Here is a 16,627-nt window from a genome sequence, read left to right as displayed (position 1 = left end):
AACGAGCTAAGCTGCTTAGATAAACTTAACTCAACTCTCTGGACCTCTTTCTGCATTTCTAAAATATACAAATGTGGTGCAGACAAACAGTGTTTATCAGATGGAGATTGGTACCTAGATATTTGTTCCAACATATTACTCTTTTTGTGTGAATGTATTCAGGATAAAGTTAGTATTTCAATCAGGAGACTCCCAAAATAGTAGCTGCCACTCATCTTCTGTTAGAGACCTGAAGAGAACAAACACTTACCCTCCATAAGATTAGAGCTCATATCCCCCTGATCTCCTCAAAGACAGCTCACTGCAGAGACCTCTGTTTTCCTGCTTTCCCCAGGTCTCAGGACTTCTCACTCTGGATCCTAGGATTTGTCAGCTTCCAAATCATAAAAATCAATGCCTTATTTTAAAAATATATCCTATTGGTTCAGTTTCTCTGAGAAAACCAAATATTGTACATACTAAACAGTATTTTCTTAAAAAGTTAACAGTAGTAAAAGAAAGTAACATTTGCTTGTAAAGCTATTTGAAATTGTTTTGTTTTTTAAGAAGCAGAAAAATGACTGTAATGTGCTATTCAGTGGGTCACTCTGGTCTTCTAAACCCAAAATGTAGAGCAAGGGTTGAGGAAGGGAGACTGACTCTCTGAGTAAGACATTTTAGATTTCTATTGTTCATTTCCTCCTCTTTGTATTGTGCTCTGAATTTTAAGAAATTGTATTATTTTGCTATGGCTTTTAAAGTCCATTTGCTCTAAAGAAATCACTGAAAAGCAAACCTGGTTGTACTAGAGTCAAGAAACTACTCTGGCTGCCTCTTGCCACAGTGTACAGATAGTGAGGGGCTCACAAGCATGGGCCCCAGAAGGCAGTCACAAAATCCCAGAGGCATAGAAGGGGAGGAGGGTGGGAAACAGGGAGGAGGGAGGACGTGCAGACAGTCCCTACCTCCCCATCTGCAGGGTTCATCCACAGAACAGCATGAGCCAACAAGTGGTAGCAGTGGAAGGAGAGGCAACTGCATCCTTGACATCAGTAGGAGATGCTCTGTATCTTGAGGATAGAGGGTGCATTAAATACTTTGTAAGGAAGGAATAGAAGGAAATGTAGGACTTGGGACTCCAGCTGGTATCTCTTCCTGTCTGTCCAGGCATGACTCTGACAAGAAAGGATGATGAAGGAAATGGACAATTCACTGTCAATGAGGTTAAAGAACATCACTGATTTCCTAGTGTGGACTTTAGCTCCCAGGACACAGACCCCTGCAAGGAGCATTAAGAAGTCTACAAAGACTATCAGATTACTGGGACAGCCAAAGATTCATTTCCCAATGAAGACTTTCGACTGAAATATGAGTTGGAGGAGAAAGAAAGCAGTCCATTAACAGCTTATTATGAAAGACAACAAAGCCAAGTATCAATACTTCACAGGAAAAAACATCAAGGCTGTTAAAAATAATTCAATTCAAATAGTCATTTATCCACCAAGGTGTATCAGATTCAAGGTGTCCTGGAGGCTGATAGATGTTTAGACTCTGTATCAAATGGAGCTTCTAAAAATCAAAGTATCTTAGATCTTCATCAGCATTGTTAAATTTTTTATCTCTGAAAAGGAAGTAAAATCTTTGTTTTTCTGGAATTTGATTCTGACTTACAAAGAACTAGTCACTGAATGCCTGATTGCAGGGGTGGGGGTGGGGGCAGGGTGAGTGAGCTGTGACAGTTTTTAGCTTATAATTAAGCCCTTGATGTAACTGGATACATACAGGAATTTTTGGAGGTTATCACATATTTGGAGAAAAACCTAGATTTCTTGTAAGAAGTTCGTGGATCTAATAAGACAAGTTGATATTATAGTGATAGGTGATTCAAGAAGAGCTTTGAGCTCACGTGAGCGCAGAGGGACCCCTTCTTGTGATTGACAATGTGAAAATGGTGGAAAGAGACTACTAGTAACAGCAAGACCAGTGAGTGGTTTGAAGCTGTGGTCCCTTCAGCAGCTGAGAGCTATACAAGATTAAGGACTTATAAAAACCATATTTACTTACATGTTCATAAATAAGGGATCTGCAGAATAAATGTAGATATGTCCATTGTAGACATTAAGCATAAAGCAGATCTATATTAGCTAATTTAAAAATAAGTACAAGAGACACATATTCATGGTTTAAAAAAAAACAAAACAGATCATTGGGCCTAAACATAGAAACATGTCCAGACCAGAAGGTGCCAGACTTCAAGAGCCTTACTAAAGGCAAGTACCAGAAGCATCCTCAAGGTCAAGAGCTGGACTCCCTCAGAACAACTGGAAGGTCTGAAGGTCATATTCATGGAGAACCATACCCAACCTTCACAAAGGAAGAACTTCAAAGATGGACACATATCCTATGGTACTGTGCTTGTCAAGGACCACAGAGCACAGCATCCCTGCAAACAAACTGAGAAAAATAAGGAGCATGGTCACAGCAGTGATTGTGGAGGCATCACCCAGTCCTTGGGAAATGTGCAAATGCCATTTACAGAACTAGTGCATGGAGCCTATAGCTATAGTTAGTATAGATGGCCTGGAGCCCTCACTCCAATTCAGAATATACCACATTGTTGCTCACAAAATAATCCCTTTTTTATTGATGTCAATATCTTTTTAAACATGTTTATCTTATTTTCGATTTTTTTTGAAATTATAATTACATAACTTTCCCCCATCTTTTTCCTTCCTTCAAGCCTTCCCATGTACCTCTCCTTGCTTTCTCGTTAATTCATGGCTTCTATTTCTTTTACATACACACACACACACACACACACACACACACACACACACACACACACACACACACAAATGCATCCATATAGCCTGCTCAGTTCATATAGCATTACCTGATAGTATAACTCAGGGCTTACCACTGGTATTGGATAACCATTGGAGGCTCTTCCGTGGGGAAGACTATCTTTCCCACTATCAACATTTTCCCATTACCTGTAGCTGTTTCTCTAGGCTTGAGGCCCTGCCGTCTTTCCTCCTTCCATATGAGTATGCCCACTGATATATTTTAATGTGTATATGTGTATTCCTGCATGTATATGCACCGTGTGTGTGTGTGTGTGTGTGTGTGTGTGTGTGTGTGTGTGTGTCCTCACTGAGATCAGAATAGGTCATTGGATTCCCTGGAACCTCAGTTAAGGATGGTTGTGAACCAGCACATGCATGCTAGTAGCTGAACCTGGGTCTTCTGAAATAGCAGCAAGTGCTCATAACCATTGAGCCATTTCTTCAGTCCCATGCTGTCAATTATCTTACTACGTATCACTGCTATTCCATTTTGGCATCTCCAGTTTGCTCAAGTTTTAATTTTAATTCTTCTGTTTTTCGTCTTTATACTGTAGAAAGAGAAGCTACACACAAAGAATCACATAGCATAACGGTGCCTAATTGTTTCTACACAAAGTATGCTTTCCTTGAACAAGAAACCAGCAGCAACAAAGATTGCAAAAACGCCATGTGTGATGGAAAGAAAACATTTTATTCCACCTATATGGAGACACACACACACACACACACACACACACACACACACACACACACACACCTTGGGTGGGGAAAACTAACCTAGACCAGTAAAATCATAATTGATCATTAAAAGCCAAGATAATCAAATAGAAGAATGCACAGAATAAATTTACTGGGGTTATAGAAATGTTTTATGTCTCAATTAGGAGAGCAGCTACCAAAATACAAAAATTAAGGCATGCATCAGAAAACATCTAAAATAAATGCTTTTATTTTACATGATTGTACTTCAATAAAAATGAACATATGGAGGAATTAATTTCTTAAAACCCAATCACAGAAGAGTGTATATTATTGTCTCACATGAAAAGAAAACTGATTTCTATATATACATAAGAATAGCAAATGGAGAACACTAGTGTAACTACATGCTCAGGCATGTTTGTGTATGTGTAGACATTTCTGGAGCATATATAAAATGGGAAGTTCCACAGAGGTGGATTGGGACATGGGTAGGAAGGGGCTGATTTGATTTTCATTAGAGTAATATTGCATTAAAAAATATGTGCACGTATACTTTTCAACAAAATCACATAATTTTTTTTTATGTGCCAGGACAGCTATGATGGGTCTACCTCTTTAAACCCTGCGCATTGTCAGCAGTTAGCATCCCACCTCAACAGCCATGACCAGTTTCTCCAGTTGCCACCCCCCCCCCGCTTCTTTAAAAATTGAAGTTGTGTAGCACAGTGTGATGGCACAGACCTCAAATTCTAGTACTAGGAAACCTGAGACAGGAGGATGGCTATGATTTAGAGGTCAACCTTTGCTACACAGCAAGGTTGTGTCTCAGAAAGAAGTGTTTTTTCACGGGGAGGCAGGAAGGGGGGTTGTTGGGGAGGGGGAACACCCTTATAGAAGAGGAGGGGGTTGGGATAGGGGGCTTATAGCCAGGAAACTAGGAAAGGGAATAAATTTGAAATGTAAATAAAAAATAACCAATAATTTAAAAAAATGTTTTTTCACAAAAGTGTAGGTATGCCTAAGCAAATAAATAAATAAATAAATAAATAAATAAATAAATAAATAAATAAATAAATAAATAAATAAATTCTTGTTGATTTCTGTAACATAATGTAAAGGCCAGTCTCCATAGCAGGTATTAGAGGAAGAGATACCAGGCCTTTACATTACCACATTTTGGCCACTTGTTGGTCTGATCTTCATTTGGGTCCATACTTGATCACTCAGCCAGGCCTGATCATTTGTTCTGATGGTCTGTACACCCAATGCCATCCCACTGTCACTATCCAGACTCTTCCACTACACTTCTTCCCCGCCCACCCCTCCCCCGGGAGCTGAGGACCGAACCCAGGGCCTAGCAAGCGCTCTACCACTGAGCTAAATCCCCAACCCCACCCTTCTGGACTCTTAACTGGAGCCCTTTCCAGTCTTTTCTCCATTCTTATCTTTTCTGTGCTGTCAACACCATTCTTTCAAAACATAGACATCACTCTGTCCTCATTCTGCTCATAACCCTTCAAACCTTCCCATTAAACTTAAGCAAACACCAGCCCTTAGCACTGCCCAGCACTCAGACTTGGCTCCTGCCTTTTTCTTCATGGTAACCTCTTGCCAACTCCTTCCTGTGCATTCAGACTTTGTTTAGTTTCCTAAATGCATGCTTATCCCTATGCACATGTCATTCCCTGTCTAAAACATTCTTCTCTCTGTACCCTGTGTCTTCCAAACTACTCGGCTCAGCCTTCAGAGAGTTGTCTACAAAAAGAATGTCAAAGCCTTGGTAGAGGATATGGCTTAGGAATTCAGCCTCAGAAATGCTACAAAAAAAAAAATTGTGTGAGGCCCACAGAGATGAGTGCTGATATACAAGTTGAAAGCAGACAGATCCATCTGGGTTTGAGGGATGCAGAAAAGAAGTGAGGGAATGGATGTCTGAACAAAGCTAGAAGCATAAAGGGCCTTGAAGACCAAGCAAATGGAGTCTTTGTTTTGCAAGCATCTATTTTTAAACAGAGGAGTAACCATCTCTGTTTTGGAAAAGGTACCCAATGGGTTGCAGAGAACTGCAGTAAGGAGATGAGCTGACTTAGAAAAAGATGACCAGCAGGTAGAGATGACTAGAAATGATCAAAATGATCAATGATCAATTTGAAGACATAAAATGGTAAGTTTACGGGTGAGATGGACAAAGGCAGAGAGACCAGTAGACCTGGGTATCTAAGAATACTCCAGATACCCACTAGAACTTCCAATATGGTCTCCGGTTGAGTTAGGAATCTGCAAGGGGTGCAAGTTGGTGGAAAGCAATGATTTAGATCTGGATTATGCAGACTTTAGGGTATTTGCTCGAAAGGCAGCCAGCGTACAAGGTTTAGTTCAGACTTAGCCATAGCTAGAGTGTGTGGCACCTTACAGATACCTTCTCATACCTTTCCCATCCTTCTGTGTGTCTGTGTTTCTACAACTCCTGTTTTCTGTGTCCCAGTCAAGGGAAGCAAATTGTTTCCTGTGCTTTTGGAGTTGTGGAAGCAAAGAGAACGACTGACAGTGAGACCAGTCTTGCCAGGGTCAACGTTTTCATTAGAAAATGTTTTTCTTCCCCAAATATGGGTCAATCTTACTGTTTCTCTTCCTCAAGGTTCCTCCCATGGCCCAATGCTCCCTAAACACTCCAGACCACTTCACTTCTTTGCTGAGCCCCATGGCCCTTTGAAGTCTGAAGGAGGCACATTTTTCACATAGTTAGAGTTTCTTCTTTGCCTTTGAACTCTTTGCAGGTGTACATATCATACTAACTAAATCCTTGAACTTTGAAAAGGTCCAACTTACTCAGTATTTCCTTTTCTCATTGCCCCTGTGCTTAATACAGTTCCAGGCACATACAAGTTCAAAAATATGACTTGGATTGAAACCAATTTGAATTCTTTAGGGTAAAAATAGTCACCCTGAAAGGATGTGTTAAAGTGGGAGATGCTGTACTAGTTAGGAATGTGAAACCATATCAGATCCTAACACATAACCCAATATAACAAGAAGCCTCTTAAAAATGATGGCTTTTCCTTCTTCAAAAGGAGAATGCTTGATGTGAGGTACAGCTTCGTGATCTTGCCTTGTATGTTTGAGGCCTTGAGTTCAACTCTCAGTTCTGCAAAAATTAGTCAACCAATTAAAAGTTCATTTTTGGGGATTGTCCTTAGCTTGTGAACAATACTGGCTCACAAAATGCAGAACTTGTCATTTATAAAAAATAACACAAATGACAAGATTTGGGGTAGATGGCTTCCTTTTGGTCACAGCTCTGTTAGCGTGTCCATTGGGATATTTGGGCAACTTAAAGAAAGGATATTCATGGCTCAGCTTGTAATGCCGTTCCTCAGGCAGAAGAGGAAGGGCAGCATCCCTGTGGTGGCCAGATGTGCTGTCAAGATGGAAAAAGCTATCTGGGGATGGGGGACAGACATACGGTTTGTCTTGTGTGCCCTGGCCATCGAGACGTTAGCTTCTGGTACTCTATCATTGATGCCACTAATTCATATAAACTCTCCCCTGGGAACATCCTTCTCCCTCTGTGGGCCACATGAGAACTCCAACACATAGCTTGTAACAGAAGCACAACTGAGACTAGGAAGAGTGTGCACTAAGGAGGTTGGGTCAGGTTTACTAGGGAGCAATGAGAGAGAGGCATGCCTCCAGAAGTGGCAAGGACAAGAACAGAGGGGAGTGGGGGGCACTACCACAGGTGCCTCAGAGCTCGGCTGAAGGCTTCTTTTGGAGCATACCTTTTCCCTCCTGAGGTCCTCAGGAGGCAGAGGGTAAACAGCAGGAGAACTCCTTGTGCCCTTGGTGGCACCCACACCCATTGACTCTGGGTCACATTCCTTTCCAGACTTCACAGGCCTCAGGTTACAAAGGCCTTGTTGCACAATCCATAGAGGAGCAGTATGATGGGGGCTGGGTTGGGTTGAAGGGGTGTGCCATGCCTGTGTCAGGAAGCTATGTGTGTCAGATGCCAAGGTACCCAGGTGTTGGCAGCAAGATTCTCCATCCAACATCTCATGATCTTGGAGAGTTTTCCTTCTTTCTTTATCTCCTCCTGAGGATGCTAAGTATCACTTGTTAAGCTGCAAGTTTTGCAGTAATTTTAAGGGAAATATTCCAAAAGATTACTAGGCATACCTGCATTTCAGCTTACTGGAGAGAGCTGGGACTTCAAAACCACGATGCAGAAGCTAAATCTAAATTCCCTTTCTTCCTCTGCAATCAGCTCCCTCCTGCCATGGTGTATACAAATTACTCACTACATTACACAGCTTTTGAAAGTAATATGGAAGCGGAAAGATAGACAGGTCACAGCTCTGTTCAAAGCCTATGTCACAGTAGACTGGCTTTTCTAAGGAATGTTCATAATTCTCTTTACCACAGACAATTCTGCATGGAAAGCCAGGACTATATGGAAGAGTCTTTTAGGAGTTGGATGTTTCAGTTGGCTTTAAACCGATATGAATCTATAATATAGAAGAACCTCTGCATTTACCAGCAGCAGCAAAGGCATTCACCACCCATTTCCAATGAGGGAGTAAGCTGACAACCATGACAATTAGGATTTATTTCTCTTAGACGATTATTGGTGTCACTCAACTTCTTTTAGAATTTAGATCCTTGGATAGACATTGACAAGGAATTTGGTCATAAACTTGGCATACCTGTGTCCACAGAGTACCCAGGAATAAACTTACAATCTGATTGGAGATGTAAGACATACACAGTGCTACAGAAAAACCCTGGCAAGGATGAAGAAGCACCTAAACTACCAATATAATTTCCAACGGAATCTGAAGTCATAGGAAAAGTTCCAGAATACTCACTTAGCAAATATATTGGATAATAAGGGTAGGTTACTCACCACTTAGGTGTCAAGTTGTGTCAGTCACTATACAATGCGTATACACATACACATTCATAAACAAACATGAACTGCCTACACTGTAAAAGGCAAACCCACACGAAGACTATATTTATTACAAAGTAAAAGGCTTGGGTAAATGCTTAATACTGTATGTACATGCAGCATGTACCTGTGTATATGTTTGTGCATGTATGTAATTCTGTATGCATGAACATGTGGAGGCCAGAAGTCAAATCTGACTCTCTCTCTCTCGTACACCATCATCATCGTCGTCATCATCATCATCACTAGTAGTAGTAGTAGTAGTAGTAGTAGTAGTAGTAGTAGTAGTAATAGTATCGTTATTGGTGTAGCATCTCTTAAGAAACCTCAAGACTACTGGTTAAAGAAGGCTAGCTAGCTAGTAAACAGCACAGATCCTCCGGTCTCCACATCTGTGCTTACAGGCATGTATGTACCAACATACCCAGTTTTTCCCATGAGTGCTGAGGGTCAGAACTCTGGCCCTCATGTCTTCGGGTAAACATGTTAAGACAGAGCCATTTCCCTAGCCCATTTTTTGTTTGTTTTCTTTGTAATGGGCTGTATCTAATCAATTTTCAAGGCAAGGCAACTTACTAACTTCCCTGTGGGTTTTTTCATCATTATCTCGAACTTTTGGATGGGTTTGGGGTCTTGACCACACATCTGTTAGTCTGGAGGCAGTGCAGAAGCTGAAGGATGAACAATGTTACCTCTAGAGACAGACTGCGGTTACCAATAACCGGTGGGGGAAATGAGATATTCTCATGTTTAGAATATCTTAACTCGGAAATGCAAAGAGTTAGTTCAAATATAAACTAATTCAACATGAGTCAAGGACAGAGTGTACTGGAGCAGCCACCTGGCTGACAACCAAGCCAACACACCTCCCTGCACTGCTCTCCTCAGGAGATGAGGACCTGGGATGGTTTCCTAAATGGTCTCCCTACAACTCTAAAATCCTGTGCCATGGGACGAAGTTCATAAAATATTAGTCAATAAATGTAAATACAGATGAATTAGGAGATGATGCTTTGTGTTTATTAGCTTAGGGAGAGCCTAGCCTGGCTTTTCCATGTCTATACAATGAAGGAAGTCTAAAAACTGACCCACGAACGTTTAATTTTTCGAGTCTTAAGAAATTGGACCATAATTCAATTGTGAAAAACAGTAACTTTCCAGGTGGAAGTTGAATGTGTGCTGTATAGTTAACGGGCAAGCATTTCTTTTCTCTGGATCCCTCAGTGTCTTGCATGATGTGGGTTACTGCTGCTTTCATAGAACATCAGGGCTCCGGTCTTACTGCTATGATATATATGCATAATTGTTGGAAGCTAAGGAGTGTTACAACTGCAGCCCGAGTGGGTTTGGTCTCCTTTTCTTGTCTATGGTGCCTGGTGTGCCTTGGAGGTGACTGATCTGAATCAGAGCCCCAGGCTGCTCCTTCCACAGTGTCCTAACATGGCTCTTGCACACCGTGTTCAGAAAAGCCTGATTGAGCAGTCCTGGGCTCTGATTGTGGAGCTGCTGTGTGTTAAGACCCAAGGAAGTCCAAACAGAGATGAGTCAGGGCCTGGCACCAACCCTAAGCTCCGTCCTGCTGCTAAACAGAACAGCTATTTGCTGTCACTTGGAGTCTCTCTAGGCCTCCAGGAAGAAACAAATACTTTGGAAGCCAAAACCCCAAAGCAAAGAAAAGAAAACAACGGTTCACACATCCAACTATTGCACTGGACATGGGTAGAGTAGGGGTAGATGTAGATGGCTTCAGCTGAGCTGTAGAACTTGACTTCTCAACCACAAGGCCTCTCTCTTCCATTGTCCCTAGGGGTGGCCTTTTGCCTCTGAAGTCTTGGAATTTCAAAGCCATACTTTGGAGTTAATCTCTATTGTTAACCCATAATACACCTTTATCCTCCTTATAATAATTTTTGTTGTATTTTTAAAACCATCTCTATTAAAATTATTCTTTCACTTAAATATTTAAAATATTTACTTTTCTCTGTCATTTTGGGAGAAGTCATTAAAAGCCAAAACTCATATGCAGAACAATATCATAAAATGAGTAAATAACTTTAGAAAATAACCATGAACTGACCACTGGAGATACCAGTGTTTCTGCATTTTCCCAGTAATTGAGGAGAGGCCAGTGGGTATCTGAGAACTTTATAACTGCCTGTGTGTTGTGGCTTCATGGCCTCCTGCATGTACCCAGCTCTACTTCTGCTGGGAGCTCCTCTGGATTCCTGCCACCCCTTAAAAATGGTAGGTGCCTGTGGGTGTCTTGTTTCCTTTAGACTCTAGCAAGTTCTGTGATTAGCTTAGCAAAAGTCATGTACCTTGTACCTGAACTGAAGGCATGGCTGGCTGATCCTTCTGGGTCCTTCCAGTAGTGTTCTTCCTCTGCTCTGTCAATAACTGAACTTCTGTTACTTTTCTTTCTCAGATGCTAAGCTCCAGTCAATGCTGGGTATTGTGATGTCATAGAGTAGAATTCCCCCATCCCCACTACCTAGCTGAGACCTTCCCACATGGCCACATCACTGACAGTCTCTCAATTTTCATTCACTTTAGCACTCAGAATCTTTGGAAATCTGAGGGAAGAAACATTGAAGACTGTGGATGTTTAAGTATGCTTGGCTCGGGGAGTGACACTATTAGAAGGTGTGGCCTTGTTGAAGGAAGTGTGTAACTATGGGGATGGGCTTTGAGGGAGCTTCCTCTTACCCGCCAGAGGATGCTAGTCTTCTCCTGTTTGCCTTTGTGAACAAGATGTAGAACTCTCAGTTCCTCCAGCTCCTCTCTAACCATGCCTGCTTGGACACTGCCACGGTTCCCACTTTGATGATAATGGACTGAACCTCAGAACCTGTAAGCCATCCTCAATTAAATATTCTTTATAAGAGTTGCCTTGATCATGGTGTCCATTCACAGCAGTAAACTCTAAGACAAAGGCTATCCTCACCTGCTTTACACATAATGACATTGAGACCCTGGATGGTAAAGTGTCTGAGCTAACTAGAGTCCAGAGGCACTCCATGTTGAGCTCCAACCTTTCTGGACACATTGTATTTATACCCTGCTATCCTGTTCATCAACAACAGGGGGTTCTGCCAGGTAGCTCAAGAGACTACCTGCACCCATTCATGACAAGAAGCCATCCAAATAAAAATAAAGAGCATGCAGCAACTGAGCATTCTCAGTAGAAACCACTGGTTTTTCTAACAACCTATAGATGCCAGGAAAAGCTTGTCCTAACCTGGGCTCAGAAATCCTGGCCTACCAAACCAATTCTAGAATAGCAAGTAATGTGATTTCTGAGTAATTGATGTTTTCACAGATTTGGTGATGAGTAGTAAAGTCAAAGCTACTAATCATATTTACTGCAATGACACATCACTTTCTAATAGTCACTGCAAAAGGAATATCAGCAAAGAAACAGATTGTACTTCATGTCCTCATGTCTTTTTTGTAGACATTTCCCCATGATGTAAAGGGATTATCTTCACTGCATGAGGTGACTTGTATCTTTCAGAGTATCCCGGGGTTGAGGGAATACATATCACACATTGTAATACCAACAAATAGCATTTTATATCATGCTTCAACATTTACAAGCCATTTTCACATATATCATTTGATTTAGTCATATCTCGGTGAGGTATAGTATGTTTAGTACTATTTTATGGATGAGAAAATTATAGCTTAAAGTGGTTATGACTTACACAAGATCACGAAGCTAATTAAGTGGAAAGGTTACCATTAATTGTAAACCAGATCTTCCAGCCAAGCATTTTCTGCAACATAGAGCTTGCCCTGGGTCAGAATTGCCATTTGGTCCCAGAAAATATTTAAAGGCAACTGCATTAAGTGACTCTTTAAGTAATAAAGAAGAAATCATCCCCATGGGTTATAACTGCTATTTTACTAACTTCCTAAATGCCTGCATAAAAAACTGAACGAAATGGTTGGTGGACACTTCATTTCAAACTTTAATCTGATCCACTCAATTTCACATCTGTGAATTTCCTTAGGAATCAAAGGAATGAACAATATTTAAATGTAAGAGTTCTTTGTAACATTGTTTATAACAGGAGAAACATTAGAAGCTCAACAGTAGAAAAGTAGTAAAAACAAATTAGTATGTTAAACTCATGAATGTTGTTTTTGAATAAAGTTTCCTGGACCGTGGACTCCATTGTTGGCCATTTGTTTGCCATCTTTGGAATCTTCCCAGGAACAGTATTTACTTGATATTTTCCTTTAAATTAACTCATATATTTCAGTAAGAAAACAATGATTAACAGTACTGTATGTAACAGGTTGAAGTATAACAGGTCAAAGATCATGTCTGATGACGACATCAAGGGGATGGTTGGTGTTAATGCCTTAGTTTTGTTCTGACATCATACTGAAAATATACAACTGACTTAATCAAATCCCAATTACTACCTTTCATCTGAAACAAAAATTGACCTTTCTGTATGAAAACACAAAACAGCTTTTCATCACTCATCTATAAAAGGTTTCTTGCAGTAGTGAAGTATGTGTCTAATCTCATATTGTAGCTAGATATGTTTCTATACACCTAGCACTAAATCAATAATCTGCCAAAACTTGTTTTAATAATCACCTTACTTAGATAGGTGTACTCATAGCAATGTGTAAAAAGATCAAGGCCACTTTTCCCAAAGGAATTCGAGCCAGCTGTTACCTCTAGGTAAAACATGATCCTCAACTGTGTCCCATCTTGACTGAGCACCCAGCAAATTATAGTCTAGGGAGAGTGGACCTTGCTGTTTCTCTTTAGCACGTGTCTCTGTAATGCAACTCAAATATTGTCTCAGAGTTGGTAATAGCCTCACCTGGAGCATGTGTAGCCCTCAGTCCCTGGGAGAGGGAAGCTGAAGCACTTACACCCCCTGTCAGCTGACTCTCTTTTATGGTAAATGAGGTACAACAGCGAAGGGCTTTGCTCATATTGAAGGTGGATTTTGTGGGGAAAATATCAATTTTGCCAACACTTAAATGCTAATTCAAGCAAAGATTTCTCATTTTGGTCTACAGACCACCAAGATGACACCCACCTACCATGTGTGTGTGTGTGTGTGTGTGTGTGTGTGTGTGTGTGGCATTGCGTGAACGTAAAGAACTAGAGACACTAAGAATTTGGGAATATTGGAACCAATCCCTTGCAGATGCGAAGGGTAACTGTATAAGTGGCAAGCTCTCCAGGGGATTATGATCACATTAATGCTAAAGAACTAGCCAGAGGTTCCCAAGAATTTGAGCAAAACTTCAAGAGGGCTGAAACACTTAAAACAGGTCATCGATGTTTCTAGTTTTAGAGGGAACACTTTGTGATAGGATTTTTTTTGTTTTGTTTTCTGTTGTTGTTTTGGTTTTGTTTCTTTGTTTGTGTTCTTAAGCAACAAGAGATTTATCTCCTCACACTTCAGCAGATCAGAAGTCCAAGATCAAAATATCCACAGGTTTTTTTTCTCCTAAGTCTTTGTCTTTAAACAGTTTATGTATACTGATTGTGTCAATTAAAATTTTTGAAAATATAAAATTTGAATATACTGAGAGATATCAGAGATTCTCACACACAGAATAAGTGTGTACACGGTGCCCCTGGAGTTCTGCTTACTGACTCACTGATGTGGTGCTGGGAATTGAACTCAGTTCTCTACATAGGCAGTAAGTTCTCTGCTCTTAACATCTGAGCCATCTCCCCAGATCTGGGACATCTATTTTTAAATAATATTTTTATTAATCCCTTGAAATTTTTACATGTGTATATAACATATTTTGTTCTGGTTCAGGCCACAATCTGCCGCTAACTCTCCATGAGTCCCACCAACCTTACCTCTCTGGACTTGACATCCAGTATGATGATGATGATGGTGGTGGTGGTGGTGGTGGTAGTGGTGGTGGTGGTGGTGGTGGTGGTGGTGGTGATGATGATGATGATGAATAAGCCCCTGTGTCTAGTTAGTGCTGGCCATGTGGGAATGGATGTGGGACCATCTACTGTGGTTTTGACGGCCTACCAGCATCAATGTGTCCAAAGAAAAGTAATCCTCCCTTCCCCAGTAACCATCAAATACCAACAGATCCTCAGCTAAAGTTGAGGACTCAGAAGATCCTTGCCCAAGCTGGGACAACTTTTAAGAAAAATGCTGTTTGGTGGAAGACTCCACACTTTGTACACCAGTATTATGCTTGGCCCAAGCTACTAAATATCCTAAGGGCCTTTTCGAAGGCCCATGAGATATAGTGTGGGAAACTAAGTCTTTACTTACTAGAGACTAAAAACAAAACAATTTTTCTTTAATTAACTTTATTTTTACATAGATTCTGATATGCTGGGCTATATCTCCAGCACACTCATATTTTTTCTTGCAAATTATGTTTTATTTTCCTGATAAAATGCTTGAGTCTATGTCTATCCACTCAGGATTTTCTAAAGTTAAACACAATATTTGTCATTTATTTTGTACTGTTTATGATATTATGTAGAAACAAATAAAGAAAGAAACAAACAAATAAATGGTAAAAATAAATTAAGAAGCAAAGTCCTCACATTCTAGCTATCAGACTCTAACTGCTTGAAACCTAAACAAGTGACACAATGCTTTATATTATGTCCTAAGTCCTGCTGCCTTACCAAATGGCCATTCAAAATCATTGAATGGACAATCATTTGTAGGCCATTTTGAAGGACAAGAGTGTTACAACTTTATTACCTAACAAGATAGTGAACAGCCCACCTCTTACCCACATAAGTAGAATTAGGAGACAAGGTCAGGAAACTGTTCTGAACTGCAGGAAAAGGACCCCATTCCCTCCCAGACAGGAGATTCTCTGAAAATTTTTCCAGTGTTTCTGCCAATGGTGTGTTCTCTTTAGTATAACTTTCATATCAATATTAGTCTGGTAAATACTTTTACTTCCATACTTTAGGCTTGTCCTGGCATGATCCCTTAAAAACTTAATAAATGTACACAATTGATGTATGAATTTCTAGGTGCTTGCATTAATTTTACTTCAATGTTCCACTGAACAGCATAGCAACAGTTGCCAGGGCTCAGCCTATGAAAAAGGTTGTGGCTATGAACAAACTGTGTGGCCGAGATTTTAATCAAGCATTGGGGATGCTAAAACTAAGTCTCTTTTAAATCACTTTATGAAAATTCAACATCCTGAGAAGAGCATTGTAAGCCAGGCCAAACAGATATTGGTCAGTGTGTGAGACCTGCCTCATATACTCACAGAAATCATACTATTTCCTCAACAAAAGTGTACCGTCGCATACTCCGAACTCAGTGTGTATGTATGTTGCAGGTTGGGGTTGGTTGAAGGTACACTTGCATATGGAGGCCAGAGGCTACTATTCCCTTGAGACAGGGCCTCACAATGAACCTGAAGTGCACTATTTCCACTAGGCTGGCTAATCAGTGAACTCTCAGAATCTACCTGTCCCTGGCCCGCAGGGCTGGGGTTCTATCTATACCCAGTCATGCCTGGGTCTCTTTTTGTTATTGTTGTTTTGAACACTGGTGCTAGAGATTCTTGATACCTGCCCAACAAGTGTTTTAGCCCACTGATCCATCTCTTCATTCCTAGAATTTAATTAATTACTTAATTATATCCCAAATGTTGCCCCCCTTCCCGATCCTCCTTGTAGAGTTCCTCCTCCCATTCCCCTTCCCCTTCGCCTCTGAGAGGGCAGGCCCCAACCCCCAGCCCCTGTATCCCTCACCTTGGTGCATCAAGTCTCTTCAGGATTAGGTGTATCCTCTCCAGTGAGCCCAGACATGGCAGCCATCTTGTTACATACGTGCCAGGGACCTCGGACCAGCCCTTGTATGCTCTTCAGTTGGTGGCTCAGTCTCTGGATCTCTGGAAGCTAACTCACCAGGTTAGTTGACACTGTTGGTCCTCCTGTGGGGTTGCCATATCCTCGAAGGCCTTCAATAATTCACTGAACTCTTCCATATGAGGAGTCCCTCATGTCTGTCCAATGTTTGTCTTTGGGTATCTGCATCTGTCTCAGTCAGCTGCTGGTGAGAGCCTCTACGCCATGGAGCTGCTATGCTAGGCTCCTGTTTCTGCTGGCTGTCCCAGGCAGATCAGTTGGGGTGGCGGGTGTATACCCTAGAATTCATTT

At 41.0% G+C, this 16,627-nt stretch overlaps 1 protein-coding gene across 4 annotated transcripts in view; it reads right to left on the bottom strand.

Annotated features, from left to right (window-relative positions):
* The window catches only part of Dnajc5b (DnaJ heat shock protein family (Hsp40) member C5 beta), a 93,038-nt gene extending 82,141 nt beyond the window's left edge, over window positions 1–10,897 (bottom strand). The window contains exon 1 of one of the 4 annotated variants that reach the window (XM_087630553.1): window positions 10,801–10,897. The gene's annotated coding sequence lies outside the window, so the exon portion shown is untranslated. 4 annotated transcript variants of the gene reach the window in all.
* Between the last annotated feature and the right edge of the window lie 5,730 nt (window positions 10,898–16,627).

Source organism: Rattus norvegicus, chromosome 2, assembly GCF_021556685.1.
Source record: "Rattus norvegicus strain SHRSP/BbbUtx chromosome 2, alternate assembly SHRSP_T2T, whole genome shotgun sequence".
NCBI classification, from domain to species: Eukaryota; Metazoa; Chordata; class Mammalia; order Rodentia; family Muridae; genus Rattus; species Rattus norvegicus.
This window is presented reverse-complemented; position numbering and strand designations above follow the sequence as displayed.